Here is a 15,829-nt window from a genome sequence, read left to right as displayed (position 1 = left end):
ATAAATGCCACATTGCACCTCGAGTGATGACAGAAAGCAATGATGATTTGTGGTTTTTATCAGGACGACTTGTCAGCAGGACTAAATTTACTTGAAGGATTGCCACGAAACCTGGAACAGGTAAATGATATGGGTCAGGGAAAAAACAAAAAAAGTTCGGTGCAGATCCAGGTTTTTTTCCCACTTTCATAAACTTTGTGTTTTCGCACTTTTCCCAGGGAATAATTCATAGATATTAATGAAAGAAATACATCATGTTTAAAGGACTGATGCAATTTGGAGCAGCTTGATTGGGAGATAGGGGAAAATTGGGCCTTGGTGGAGGAAGGTGCTCTACTGACATAGTCATAAATGGAATAGTGCACAAGGGGACAATAAAGTGATTTCAGAAAGAGTAACCATACAGTGAGGAATAAAGAGCAAATCCAAAATAACTGTTCAAAACTGGTTAAAGCAGAACTCAACCCCCACACACACACACACACACACACACACACACACCACCCCACCACCCACCACCAGCTAGACCGTCTAAATGAAGCAGGTACAGTTGAGAGCCTTCACTTAAAGGTCAGGCAGAATTACAGCTGTCAACAGACTGACAGTGAGAGGGGAAAACAAACAAAAGGCTGCCAGCAGGAGATCAGGCAGGAACCAACAGCCAAAGCACCAACAGAAGGGTGAGCAATCCGACAACACTGTGGGCCTCTGTTGTACCTAATGCACAGAGAGGCCAAACGAGAGGCATCTAATGCAGGGAGGTGCTTCAACCAGGCGGTCTGCAGGGAAGCAGGAACTTGACAATGCGGTGTAATGGGCAGGTGAGTGGAGCAGGGTTGGAAATGACAGGTGATTTGAGCTATAGTGCTGCAAGTCGGTGGAACGGGAAGAACAGAGGGAGCACGTGTTATTCTGAGATGATCGGCCCCACAGGTAACCTTCAAACCGTGTCAGATCCAGAGGCTGAGGCAGCTTCTTCTTCAGTTGAATGATGTACTGAGGTGATTTATTACCTTATAGATACAAACAGTGCATCGCTCGTGTAAAATTAGCTGAATTGTCTGAGTGTTAATATTGGATTTGATTTAGATGTAACAGCCAGCAGATTTGCAGCCACTTTTGACACCTCTGTGGTTCTTCTCACCTCGGAGAGTGGGAGGTATCGTCTTTTTGAAATGTCCAAAATCTATAGCTGAGAATTACAAGACGGAGGTGTTTTTTCCCCACTCGGCATAAACGAGGTGCAATTCCAACAGTTCATCTCCACCATACACACAATAGAGTTCAGACATGATACACAAAGAAAGTAAAGTGTATTTAATTATTTGTAAATAACAGGAAATGATGTATATATATTTTCTATATACATTGGATAACAACATTAAAGGTCCAGTGTGTAAGATTAAGCTGAAAGGGATCTACTGGCAGAAATTGAATATAAAATAATCGTAGTGATGTTTCCACAGTGTGTTTCATCTAAATTGTACAAATTGTTGTTTTCTTTACACTAGAATGGGCCTTTATATTTAAACACTTTATATTTACATTGGGAGCGGGTCCTCTCTACGGAGGCCGCCATGTTTTTTTTACTGTAGCCCAGACTGGACAAACTAAACATCTTTGAGTTTTTATGACAACTGACGGCTACCACAGGTTATATTTCAAGGGAAGGGGTGAAGTGAGGGGTATTCAGCTGCAACATGCAACTTCACCACTAGAGGTCACTAAGTTCTACACACAGAACCTTTAACATCCAACGCAAATATTAACCAAAACCGGTACACATGCTGACATCATCAATGTGGTAAAATGCAAGTATTTTTGTTTAAAACATAAAAATAATAATAATAATATTAATAATAATAATAACAATAAATAATTTTAAAAGATAATCAACAAAAAAAATTAGGAAATTACATTTACCTATTGTGTTGCTGAGATATCCACAATAGTTAGCATGGTAAACCCCTAGCCCCATCCTGTAATACCACTTTATACCATTAGGGGCGGTAGTGATTTTTAATAGTGACTATGGCTCAGGGGGAAGGGGAGGAGGGATTAGAGTACATTTCCTTGTTTAACACTTACTTTAGGAGAATATTCTGCCCCCTATTTATTTGAAGTTTGAATCACATTTGAGTATTTGTTAATGGTTGGGGTGATGTACAAACTGGTTTCAAACTAAGCTTAACACCTGGACCGATACCAGTTTTTACCACTAGGTGTTTCGTTAACTCAGCAGAAGCTCCCGAGCGGAACATGAGACTGAGAGAACAAATGAAGGAGTTCGTAGAAACTCCAGCTCCAACTGTTTTCCAACTGCCAATAAACAGTAGGTGTAAAAAAAGAGGAAGCAGATGGTGAAGCAGCATCACAATCAGCTGGAAACGTCAGTTACATGTCAGGATTTTTTTTCTCACATCAGCCTCAAATCCAAAATGTTGCCATATTGGCGCTGTCTATTTTTCTTTGAGACTAAGTCTGAAATTCCTCGTCTCATCATCACCCCAAAAAACACACAAACTTTCCAGTAAACAGATACCAGTGTCCCTCCCTCTCCTGAAGTTTGATCACCTTCATGTTACCGGCCTCGGGCTCGGAAGTAAATTGCACACTGCTCGTCAGACACTGATGTTTCTGTTGGTCTGTTTATAAACAAACATAATATTATGTGAATCATGTTGTCATGACGATTATTAATAATTCAGTGCAAGTTGGATTTAGAGCCGAGACACTGTCTGCACAGGTTGTGGATGTAGTCTACTTTGTATTTTGTCAGAACTTTTTAAATGTAGGTTTAGCAGATTTGCACAAAATCAAACCAAAGTGAAAGTTTTACACTGGAACAAACTCTAAATGGGTATAGAGACAAAAAAACCCTAGTCCCAATGTTCGTTAATCCATGAAGGGTCAAACTTGTCCCACTCCACATAACCAGCTGAGTCAGATGGCCGCCCCCCCAGATGCCAGTTCTGTTTTAAGTTTCTTCTCGGTCAGAGGGAGTTCTGTCGCCACGTGCCTACTCATGGAAGTAAAATAAAAATGTAAAGACTATGACCTGGAAAGATCCCCCGTGATCACTCCTGTTATAATTTGGCACCCACTCCAATTTTATTATAGGGGAATCATTAAAAATAACAAAAATACTAATTAAAATATCTGACAAGGAGAAGGGATATAAAAGAACAAATATGGAACAGGACTCACAGTTTCGGGTCTTTTGTGATATGAAGGCCTGATTGTGTTGACCATAAAGGGAATTAGAAAATTCATACATTTTAACAATATTATTACAAATTCAAAATGTGCTGTCCTATCTTCAAAAAATAACATTTTCCCCTTAAGCACTTTCTTTGATCATGCAGATGATGATGTCTATTAAAGTCTATCAGGGTTTATTTCTCTGGGTGACCACTGGGACTGGACCAGAAACTAATCAGACATAGGAGATGGTAATGGAGCAGAGATCATGGCGATAACACATACAAAAAAAAATCACCATTAACCATGAAAGAAAAACTCATCCTCTCTCTACTCAAAGTCCTCGGACAAAATTTCAAGAAATGAAATTGTTATTTAGCAACAGCATATGGAGAGAAATCTGCTCTGCCCGTCAGACTGGCTGCTCCCCTGACAATACAGTTAATTATACTCATTTCAAAGTCACAATCAGGAAGAGAAAGTCTGGTTGTGAGGGAAGAATGCATGTTTCATGTCTCTCTGAGTGGCTGCCAGCGCTCCGTCAAAGGGAAGAGGAGGGGAAGTATGCATGGCAGGCTTAAAATAGCATCAGTGGGATCAGCTATCTTAAGATCAGGCGGTGGGGTGGCTGCATGCTGATCTTAGAGCTGACTTGAGCCTGCAATGACAGGACTGATTGGTGGATGAGGGGTGTGGATGGAAGTGTAAGAGGAAGGTGATAAAGGCTGTTGAAAGAGGGAATGGTATTGCATGAGGATTAAGGTGAGAAAATGAAGGGAAATGAGGCAGAAGCAATGGGCAGCAGGAGCGAGGGAGAAGGTAACGGATGTAAAAGATAGATGGGAGGGATGATGATTTAAGGGAGAAAATGGAAAAAAGTTAAGTCACAGAAGTTTTGTATGAGAAAAGGCACTTTGATGGAGAAAAGGAAGCTTTCACAACCATAACCAGGTGTATCGAGAAAGGTGGAGGAGTGAGGGAGGAACGTAAGGGCCAATAGAACAATGTCAATGAAAGAGGAAATAAAAAAATTAAGCGGTTTCAGGGGGAAAATAGGAGGACACACAGAGAGCCTGTGTTGGCTGTCAGCATCCATCTCCAAGATAAGAGCCCCGGCTACATGATCTGTTTTCAAGCATTGCAGATGAAAGTGAGCGCTCCTGCACTGTAATCAGATCAGCCATGTGTATCGCCCATTGTTGCCGCTATCGCCGGGATGCTTTTCTCAGCAACGCAGCCTGAATGATGCACAATACCAGGCATTGTGGGGCCAACAATGGTACAAGCATTTGTGCACAATTGGCTGATCCAGCTTGGGTTGTGCCCTGGAGCCGCTATCGCATCGATGAGATTAGTGAAAGGACATTTGATGCAGGGTTTTTTTTCTTCCTTTTTCTCTGTGAACTGAGCCAAGCCAAGGAGGTCACACAAGACAGAGGCAACCTTAGAGGCAGAAGATAGAGCAACCTTCAGGTAAAGCAGACGTGTCAGTGAAGGGAGCAACAACTATAACACAAGAAACGCGAGTCTTGAGAGCTGTTAGAGTGTTATTCATCCATCTTGTTCACCTTTTCATGTAAAGCACAAGAACATGAAATCCTCCTCCTCACTTATTTATGCAATTATCCAGCCAACCGTCCAATCATGTGGCAGCAGTGGCATGTGTACAATATAGGTCAAGAGCTTCAGTTTATATTCACATGTGAGTGAGTGGCAGCTCTATGATCGGAAAAACGTCTTGTTGATGAGAGCGGTCAGGGGGAAACAGCCAGACGGGTTGGAATAGACAGAGAGACTATGGTGACGCAGAAAACCACTCATTACATGTGGTGAGAAGAACTAGAATTACAGCACTGCGGTTGTATGTCTTCACCAACCAGTGCAGTTTCTGTGTACATATTTCTACATACCTTTTTTTCAATGTAACCTTGTCCTTTGACAACTGAAACACAGTATCATGAGGTCATTGTGACCTTGAACTTTGACCTCCAGGCACCAACATCTAATCAGTTCATCTTTGATTTGAAGTGAAAGTTTGCACCAAATTTGAAGACATTCCCTGAAGCTGATCTTAAGACAACTCTGACGAATCTTGATCTCTGTTGGACCATTTACCGCAGATCATCCCCTTAATCTTCTTTCCAGCATTGAATGAGGCATAAAAAGACCCAAATCTTACAAAATAAATAAGATGAATATGTAGTGGACATATCTGCAGAAACGTTTTGATGCAATCATGTCAACATGGACCAGAATCTCAAAGGAAAGTTTCCAACATCTCGTAGAATCCTTAAAATGAAGAATTAACGCGATTTAGCATTGGGAGACCCTACATAGCAATAGTATGGTGTTTCTAATAAACTGCACGGTGAGCGTGGCTGCAAAGAAGGAAGGACTAATAGTTATTAAGTTGGTGTTTAGGAAACTATTCTATTTCTGGAGTTTGCAACCAGTGACACCCTCGAGTTTCTCACAAAACAGAATACACGTGCGGTTGCAAATGTTTTTATAAATCAGGAAATCCATTAATTATCCTTGTTATGCCCCAATAATACACAACGCATTTTGATGAGAAACTCTGAAAGTAAATCACAATGTTTCCAAGAAAACTCCACAGGGAACCTTTAATATTCTTTTTATGTTTACTCTGGGATTTAAGTTTATTATTATATGTTTCATCATCCACATTCCACATCGGAGGAATAGTTATTTATTCAAAACATGTGATAAACAAATACAACCGGAGAACAATTTATTTTGTAAATATTAATAGAGTGGTATTTTTGGTTCTGTTTAACAGCGGACTACAAAATATTGTCTTAAGTACGATGACAGATGAAGACGGAGATTTTCATAGAGCATTTCTAATATGGATTCGTCAGTTCATCTGCTTGTTTCCTCTCCTCCCACGTCCACTTGTCTCCTACAGTATGTGTGAGGTATCTCAGAGAAACACATGAGAGCACAAAAAGCAAAGAAAGGTGCAGAACACACAGAGAACAGCAACACACGACAAGTGGCCAAACAGAGCTCCCGCTGCTGCTCGGTGGGAGATTTCATTTTTACTTGATGCGCTGCTTTCACGTCTCAACATTCAAGAAAGGAATCATGAAATGGAAATGCGAATTTGTGACATTCCATCAAATACTCAGATCCTTTTTCGGTTGAAAATATATAATTTAAAAACAAAAACAAAGGATAATTATCGCGAAATGACATTTTTAATGCATAACTTTAACACAAATCAAAATTTGTTCAAAACTGTCTTTAACATTTTCTTTTATTGTTGATTTATTTTTTTCAGTTTAATGCCTCAGTTGTTTTTGCAGATGATTGTTTGTATTAATCTAAATTATTGACCTGATGACCTGCGATTCGTACAATTAGCATAACACATAACACTTTGGTGCCTCTGGTCACAAATGATGAAAGCATCATTTCCAGTTAAAGGGCTCACAACCTTCGTCCATTAGCCTGTTGTTGCACATGATGAAATCACAAATTACAGGGTGAGATGTGTATGTGTTAAAATATCTGCACTGTTGCATAAATGGAAAATGTTATTTTTCTTTAATGTCTTCAATGTGGGAAGAAATGGGAGGTTTCCTGCAATTCTTTGTTCATTTTCATTTCTCCCCAGTGTCAATATTAATCTTTAGTTGAGTTACACAAGACAAACAGATGTTTAAACTTACAGCTTTAATGTAAGTATAATAACATGAGGTATGGATGCATCGACTGAGAATCTGAAGAAACAACTCTGCCTTGTTGCTGTAAATTTATTGTTGTTAACCCTCAGAAAACAAAATATAGCTTCATCAGCATTCAGGGTAAAAAGATTCTTTGAGCACTTCCCTGGAAGTTGAGAGGATGTAGACAAAGGAACGAGGGCATTTATCAGGCTCACTCCAAACCACTTTCTATTTTTATCTCATTCTTGACCTGGAATATTTTTAGACTCGTTGACTCATAATATTTGGCTGCCACTGCCGTCAACAGCTTGTGCATCTTTGCCGCTGATGCCAGATCAACAAAGCCAATAAGCTCACGACAGCTCAATCAGTAAAACGTGTCATTATGGCTGTTTGAAGGCCTCGGATATAGGACTGAATTGTTATTCCACAGATTGTGTTCCAGAAGAGCGTATTATTCCAACCCAAGACAGAATGCCAAATTTCAAAAGAGCCCAAACTACATTAAAAAGAATAAAAATTAGCTGCAATGCTTTTGGCAGTTTTTTTTATAACTGAGTCAACACATTTCCAACATTTTAATTAGTTTGTACTATAAAATAAATGCTCAATATGTCAAACACCTCACTAGTGCCGAACAAGATCTGACCAAACAATTTCCACAGACTCACACAGAGACATTAACACTACATATGTCACATCAGTGTCACACTGGCGGTGGTAGCTTCATACGTATATATCTGTCATTTATATATATATATACTCGATTTGTGCAATATAACATCTTAGAGAGTTTGTGTGTAGATGACATTTAGGATAAAAAACTTGGTGTAAATGACGTTTCAAGTCGAATTTGAATGTCGGGGCTTACGGACACTTGGATGACACCACAGGAGCATTTTATGTTTTAATGGGTTTTTTTGTTGGTGTTTTTTTATGTTGTGGTCACCATTCACTTCAATTGTATTGGATTTGGCTGCAACGCCGTTTACCCCTGAAACTCAAAAAGTGTTTTGTGGACTCAAACACTGCACCCACCCCTCCATTGAGTGGATATCTCTTTTTAAGAACTATTCAGAGGATGTCATCGCTAACAAGACATGGGACGCAATGAAACGCATTGATTTGGTGCAATTTTCCACGTGAATAACATTATGTAAGAATTGTTTTCTTTAAAGTCAGGCTTCAGACGATGACGACCTGAGAGAGGGGAGCGACAATGAGGGAGAGTCCAGCAGTTACCTGGATGAAAACACCCAATGACATTGACTCTGGAGAGTCAGTCTTAGACTCATGGAGCCTGCTGAGCTGTTAGTCCAGTATCATCCTGTATGCGTACAATGCAAAGGGGGGAGGGGGAGCAGCACCATGTGTGAAACATTAACATTGCACCATGTTGTAATATTTAACGTGTTAATTAAAGTGCCCTGTGGGATTACAATCTACCACGCTTCATCAACTCGGTGCAAAATCACCTTTTATTCTCATAAATCAGAAAGGTATTACAGTGTCTATGTGCGTGTGACTGTTGGCGTGCATGTGCATTATTGTGAGATAAATTTAGTATTAGCTTTACACGTTGTGATCAGGCCCTGTTAGCTACGCTGCAAGGCCGTGACTATTCATGTAACACTCTGTCGGATTAATAGAAGATGCTCATTAATACAAGCACTGTAATTAATTGTGCTATGCATGGCATGGTTGCGAAACAAATACTGCGGCACACGGATAAGTATAGTTTTGTCCTGCATAATAAATCATGTTAGATCTGTACTGTCAAAAACTCTCTGCTTTTTTTACTTTTGCCTAAAGCTGTCAGGCCCAATATTTAATCCAAATCAATTTCACTTTATTTGTCAAAACATATTATGCTTCTAATTTCCACTGGGTCCTGGATATATATGGTTAAAAAGACTGAATGCAAAAAGTAATAGTCTTTTCATTGAAAGTAGATTAATTGAATTGAATTGAATTGAATTTGGCAGAAGACACAAATTAGTATCTTTTTCATTAGTAGAGCTCATTGGTCAAACTGGTTCCTTAAACCAGTACGACAGTGGTATGAAATCTACAAAATGAGTGTGAGCTCAAGTCCTTAGAAGTTGCGTTCACAGCACAGAATGAGTCACACATTCTCATTTGAATCTAAGTATTCAAATTTTTGAAAGACCAGTGGCAACTTTAGTATTGAAATTCAAATAGCGGCCCTACTGCGCTAATGGAGCACAATTACTGTGATTGCAGCAGAACGCATGTTACAGTAGAATGTCTGTATGTGGTTTTCAGCTTAAGCACAGCTTCTCACAGAAAAGCTCTCACAGGAGGCTTAGATGCACGATTCCCGCAGCTTCAGGCCTGTTCGATTTTATTGTCACTCGGAATGAAACTTAAGAGCAAGTCAAAGCTGGAAATGAGTCTCCCACTGCCCCATTTAACTTGTATTATTTAGATCAAATTTCAGGTGGTATCGGTGTTTTGTCGCACGCTCAGTACGACCTGTTTCTGCGGAGTTGGAGATTATGGTGAACGGGTGGTGGAAACAAGGAAACAGCCGAATGAGGAAATATATTCCTGCTTTGACACAAAGGAACAGCAGAGTCCTCAGTGTTTTTTAAATAATTAATTAAATGTATGTCTATAACAGGGGTGAACATGCATGTGCAATCAAACAAAGGTCACTCTCACGTGCAAAGAGTGAAGAACTGCATTGATGCCACAACCGCAGCTGAATCTATGAGGTCTGACTGTCTGCATGGATGGTAAAAATGTTGTGAAGCATAACTGACAGCATTTGGTTTCACTTGTGTTTATTATGGATTGGTGCATAGTCTCTTCAGACTTCCCTGCTTAGTTAACCCTTATCACCACATGCTTTACTGATCAGTAGTTAGATTGTTTCCGATTGGCAGTCACATTGATTATCAATGACTGAAGACAAATGGTTATTTCCGATCAGCAATCACCGTCAATCAGCACAAGTAACTAAGCTCAGGTTTATGAGCCATGCTCTCTCCAGCTCGTTTCTCTGCTTCTATTTCTGCTGTTCTCGGTAGAACTAGTTTTTAGTGACACATTAAACACCCACACGATTGAGAGGAGAAGGAGGAAGACATTTACGAAGCCGTTTCTGCAGACAAACTCCTTCTTTTCACTACATTTTCCAATAAAATGAACCAAAACACAGGTTAATGACGGCAGCTGTGCTGTGAAGCCGGCGACAGTGACATTTAAAATGAGTGATGACTGTAAAATAACTACCAGAGAGCAAGAAGAAAAAACTGTAGCTGTTGTTATCTCTAAAAAACAGATTTTACAATAAAAATAAAACGCTTACCACTTTTTCACGATGAGAAATGAAGTTTATACTTTAACACGCAACAGAAAGACACAAAAAAGGCTGAAATAAAAGCTTTGATCGGAGGCGCTAACCATCAGAGCCACAGAAAAAAAACAATTATGCATACAAAATAAAATATCACGTCCTAATCCGTCATGTAATGCTCATCAGCAGATGATGCTGCGCAGAGCCACACATTTTCAATGACCGGCGATTGGGTGATGGATTCGAATTCGATGCACCATTAGACATGCTACTGGTTATGTATCAGTTTTTACAGCTTCTGGAAGAGCTCAGGTCTCTTTGTGTTCAAGTGGCTCTGAGTTCCCTTGTTCAGATCAATTGTGGATAACGGCCACAGTCTCGGGTGTGTTTCATTTTAATCTCACCTTAGAAGTGGAAATGGGCAATGAGCAAACCTCACAATGGAAAGCTGAAATGAATTGTAAATCAGGCAGGAGGAGAAAAAAAAGTGTTAGGACTCTCTGACTGTTGTTCCAAAGAAGAAGTCTACAGAGGCAAAGTGTGAGCCCATTAAACCTCCATTCATCCCTCCTTCCTCACACACCCTGCGAACAACCAGACTGTTTTCAGTCAGGGCAATTTATAACAAAGTCCTTCTCATATACATATATCTCTTTTTTTATTTATTTAAAGGACCAGTGTAAGATTTAGTGGCTGTTAGGTTGCAGACTGCAAGCCAATGAATACCCCTGCACTTCCAAAGAGAATCTGCAGTGGTCTGCAGGCAACGAAGAAATGCAAAAGGCCCTCTCTAAACCTATAGGGGCTCATTCTAAGGCAACAAAAATACATCAATTCTTAATAGTAATTAGGATTAGAATTATAGATATAGAATAATAATAATTATGAAGTGAATTATGAATTATATACAGCTCAGATGTCTTGATGTAATTACCAAGCTGTTGCGCTGCAGCGATACAGCCTCTGTGTCTGTGTCACCTTTAATGTGTTTTAATTCATCCAAACTGACAACATCATTTATCTCATCTGTATGCGTTTGTGTCAGGTCAAATATATTGGAGCAGGTAAATAATGCATTATTATAAATTTGGTGTCAGTATAAACTAATGTTAATTAGTAGCAATTGTGTTGAGCAAGAGTTGATTGCTGATAAAATCAAAAGAATATTTGACAACAGCGACATTGACAATATCTATATAAATATGGATTCATTATGTGATGATGTTCACATAAGCTGTTTTTCTTAATTATGGCACACATCCTGTTCAATATTTCCATGAGTTATCCACCAAGTATCTGACATCCCGTGTCACAGATAAGGATTATTAATGTAGCTCAGTACCTGTGTGGTGCAGTGCCAATATTCATAACCTGCTTTGAATGATGAAGGAGCTACTTTACGACACCCGGTGATTACTACATGCTGACCACAGCAAACACGCAGGGGGAGGGGGGGCTGCACACACAACGCTGGGACAATGGGAACGAACAGAAGGATACTGACAGACTAATGCATACCTTGTCTCCTGTAACATGAAAATCATGCCATTGTGCTGAGTCTGGATCTGCTCCTGCTGAAGCTGGAACTGTGCGGTTTCGCATTCTCCGAATTCTGGAAAAGTTCCTTGAAATACAGAAAACCTTGGATTCAGCATGATATAAATACACCTTAAGTGGAACTATTGAATTTGATCTAAAAGTCTGACACTTGCCATAGTAGAGTCAGAATGCTGCATTGTCCTTTTTACGGTAAATACAAATTGAATATCCTTTAACTTATGTGCGGCTCAGCACACAAGCTATTGAGTCAAGGTAAAGTCCAAAGTTCTTTTTCCACCAGTCAACAACAGCTTGTTTCCTCATGTGTTAAAACTTTAGATCATTTAAAACTTAACAACGCAGAGAAGGAAATCTTACGTAGGAGAAATGAATACATTTGAAATGACCTGATAATTGAATCAATTACTTTCTGAATTGCCAGTGTCTGAGTTACTGGCAAACTGTCTAAGCAATAATATATTAACAAATCAATATGCAATGATTAGTTTGAAAATATCTCAGCATACTGGCTACATTGTCTATGAGTCGTTTTCTGTTTCTAATTGTGAACTCCCAGTACAAACGTTGCACCTACTTGTTGGATAAGTAAAGGGTTGATGAAAATAATCTGGAACATTTACTAATATTTATGAGTGTTTGCACATTGGTCCAGATCTCGATCGAAATACAAATCGAGATCAGAAGACACAAATTAGTATCTTTTTCATTAGTAGAGCTCATTGGTCAAACTGGTTCCTTAAACCAGTACCACAGTGGTATGACATCCAAAATGAATGTGAGCTCAAGTCCTTAGAAGTTGCGTTCACAGCACAGAATGAGTCACACATTCTCATTTGAATCTCAGTATTACAATTTTGAAAGACCAGTGGCAACTTTAGCATTGAAATTCAAATAGCGGCCCTACTGTGCTAATGGAGCACAATTACTGTGATTGCAGCAGATCGCATGTTACAGTAGAATGTCTGTATGGGGTTTTCAGCTTAAGCACAGCTTCTCACAGAAAAGCTCTCACGGGAGGCTTAGGTGCACGATTCCCGCGGCTTCAGGCCTGTTCAGTTTTATTGTCACTCAGAATGAAACTGAAAAGCAAGTCAAAGCTGGAAATGAGTCTCCCACTGCCCCATTTAACTTGTATTATTTAGATCAAATTGGTATTGGTGTTTTGTCGCACGCTCAGTACGACCTGTTTCTGCGAAGCTGGAGATGATAGTGAACGAGTGGTGGAAACAAGGAAACAGCCGAATGAGGAAATATATTCCTGCTTTGACACAAAGGAACAGCAGAGTCCTCAGTGTTTTTTTTAAAGAATTTATTAAATGTACGTCTATAACAGGGGTGCAAAAGATTTAAATATGGCTTAATTAGGAGACTGTTGGGCCTACTTCTAGTTATTCCCCTTTATTTATGTCTTCCGTACAAAACTGAAATTATTGTGGACATAAAAATAACATTATAAACCCTTTTATGTGTAACTTTGGAATTTATTGAATATAAACAAATAGAGAAAACAAATAAGTCCATCCACTTATCATTAAAGTCAGTGTATCAATCTGCTAACTAAGTGGCTCTGCTGCATCTGCTCAGAGGCAATAAAAAATAAACTAGAAAAAGAACAGGAATTGCTTTTGATGCAGTGCTATGACAGGATTACTTGGAGATGGCAGTAAAATCCTTTTACCACCAAAAAAGGTATTACCAGTTGACAAAGGAATAGCGGAGCAGTTCAGTTTGCTATATTCAAACTGTAAAATGTCCCATAAAATCACAGGGCCACCCAGACTGCGTGTATCTGGACTGAAATGGAAAAAGTTTGAATCGGATGCAGAGAAAAGTGCTATAGGAGCTGTTGTTTTAAAATATATAATATTTTAAAGGTTTAAAGTGAGATTTTAAACTGAAATACAACAGACAATCCTCTTTCATGTTCTGATGACTCCGTTCTTGTGATATTAAAATGGCATGGTGTTTTCATTTGAAAGCAGATAGGACTGGACGGCCACAAAGCCGCAGCGCTCAGCCCTCACATTCAGTAATTACACGGAGGAAGCTTTTTATTCGAGCAAAGCAACCCCAGGCGCCTCTAACGCGCCTCCTCGCTGCCACTGGGTGACAAATCGGCCGCAATATCTCTAACTATCAGGCCACTGTGGCAGAGCTGTCGCTTTCATCCATCCAATTAAACCGGCTCAGTCATTACAGGGACGAGACGCACTTTAGAGGTTAGCTGCATCTGCATCCAGCCAATCACATTTAATGTATTCAGTGATTAGGTCTGTACCCTTAAGAGACAGAGAGGCATGAGACAGGCTTTCCCGTTGACAGGGATTCATCTGTACATGAGAAATATTCTAACAAGCCCCAAGACCACGATCTGAACGCCTGGGCCGCAGCGCTGACATCATCGGCTCCGTCTCAAGCCATCACAGAGGAAGTCCCAAATGTTTCTGCGACAGCAAATCAACTCCTTTAAGTAGTCCATTCGTTTTATCAACCCTTCTCATTAACCCTGGCTCCTCCACCAAATGTTTTTTTTTCTTTACAGCTCGTAACTGAGAATGTGTTAACGTGATTGAATTGACGTATTTTCCAAGTTGCAAATAATTGCTGCTTAGCTCCATCCATCCAATGTCTCCTGCTTATTCAGGGGTTGCCGTCTAGGTAGGATATCCAGATGTCCACGCTCTCCAGCTCTTCCTGGAGGATCCCGGTGTATTTCCAGGGCCAGATAGGATATGTAGTCCCTCCAGCAAGTTCTGGGTCAACCTCTGGGTCTCCTCCCGGTTTGGCTTGCCTGGTTAACCACCAATGGGAGGCGTCCAGGAGACATCCTGACTACTGATCTACTTTCCATCTGATTTTCCCATTCAAATAACTTCCTCTAACCTGGTGTTCGATTAGAAACTGTCTGATTGATTTTGTGTCATTACCCAAATGCAAGAAATTGACTTTCAAATGCAGTGTTATTATTTCCAATAGTAGTGACAACCAAAACTATAGAAATAAGACCCAACTTTTAATAAACAGATGTTTCCCTTAAATGTATAATATGGAAATCAGTCCACTAGGGGCCTCTTGATCTAAACAACATCAAAAAGCTCTAGTGAGGACGTCATGATCGTGGGATCATGGGAGTTTTTGTTTTCACCACCATCAGTGATAGTAATCCATTTGACACGACTGAGAAAATCATGTTCACGGGTGTCAAAGTTTTATTCACGTTACTCAGCGATCGGCAATGAATAATCATGATCCATTACGAGTGACCAATGACAACATTGGAAGGAAAATAACGCAGACTGGCTAACTGGCTAGCAGTTGTGTTTTTCCTTATGTATCCTACGTCGTTTGCTGCAGAAGTTCTAGCAGTGATGGGCAACATATATTATAATTAAAATCAGTCACGTATTAGTGAAAGTTTAATATGCCTGTTGCCTCTGACATTTGCTTGTGAAGTCTTACTTGTTTTGGAAACGATATTTTTAAAAGGTCGACTCTGGACATTCATGAATGGGAACACAGACTCAATTGTTTCTGGAATAATGACTTTCAGTTTTACCAAAGATTTCACATCCCTATTTATTCTGCACCTGCCATCGGGAAAGTAGGACATATTTTTGCCTTGTCGGACAGAAAATGGAACACAAAACCATGAACGGTGGAGCGTGTGCGGTTTGGAAGTGGGTGACAAATACATTATTGCCTGGCGCACAGCAGCAAACAATCCAACCGCTGCTTCGGAGAGTGAGCTGTCACCGTCCCCACAGCCAGACAGACTCGCACCATAAATATCAATAAAATAGAGAAAGCGAGATGTCCGGGGGGAGACTGCAGCGAGGTACATGAATTAAAAATGTCACCGATAAGTTTAGAAGCGAGGGAGCGGGTCGACAGCGCAGCTCCCAATTCATTCCGGCACAGAACAAATTTTACCTTGAGGGAGATCATATCCAATGATAGCAGACTGCGGAGTCCTGTCAGCTGTAATGGGAACAACTAGATAACCATCTATCAGGAGCCGGAATGAAAAAGAAAATAATGAGTAGAATAAATTGAC

This window comes from Hippoglossus stenolepis, chromosome 15, assembly GCF_022539355.2.
Source record: "Hippoglossus stenolepis isolate QCI-W04-F060 chromosome 15, HSTE1.2, whole genome shotgun sequence".
NCBI lineage: Eukaryota > Metazoa > Chordata > Actinopteri > Pleuronectiformes > Pleuronectidae > Hippoglossus > Hippoglossus stenolepis.
Note: the sequence above shows the minus strand (reverse complement) of the source record.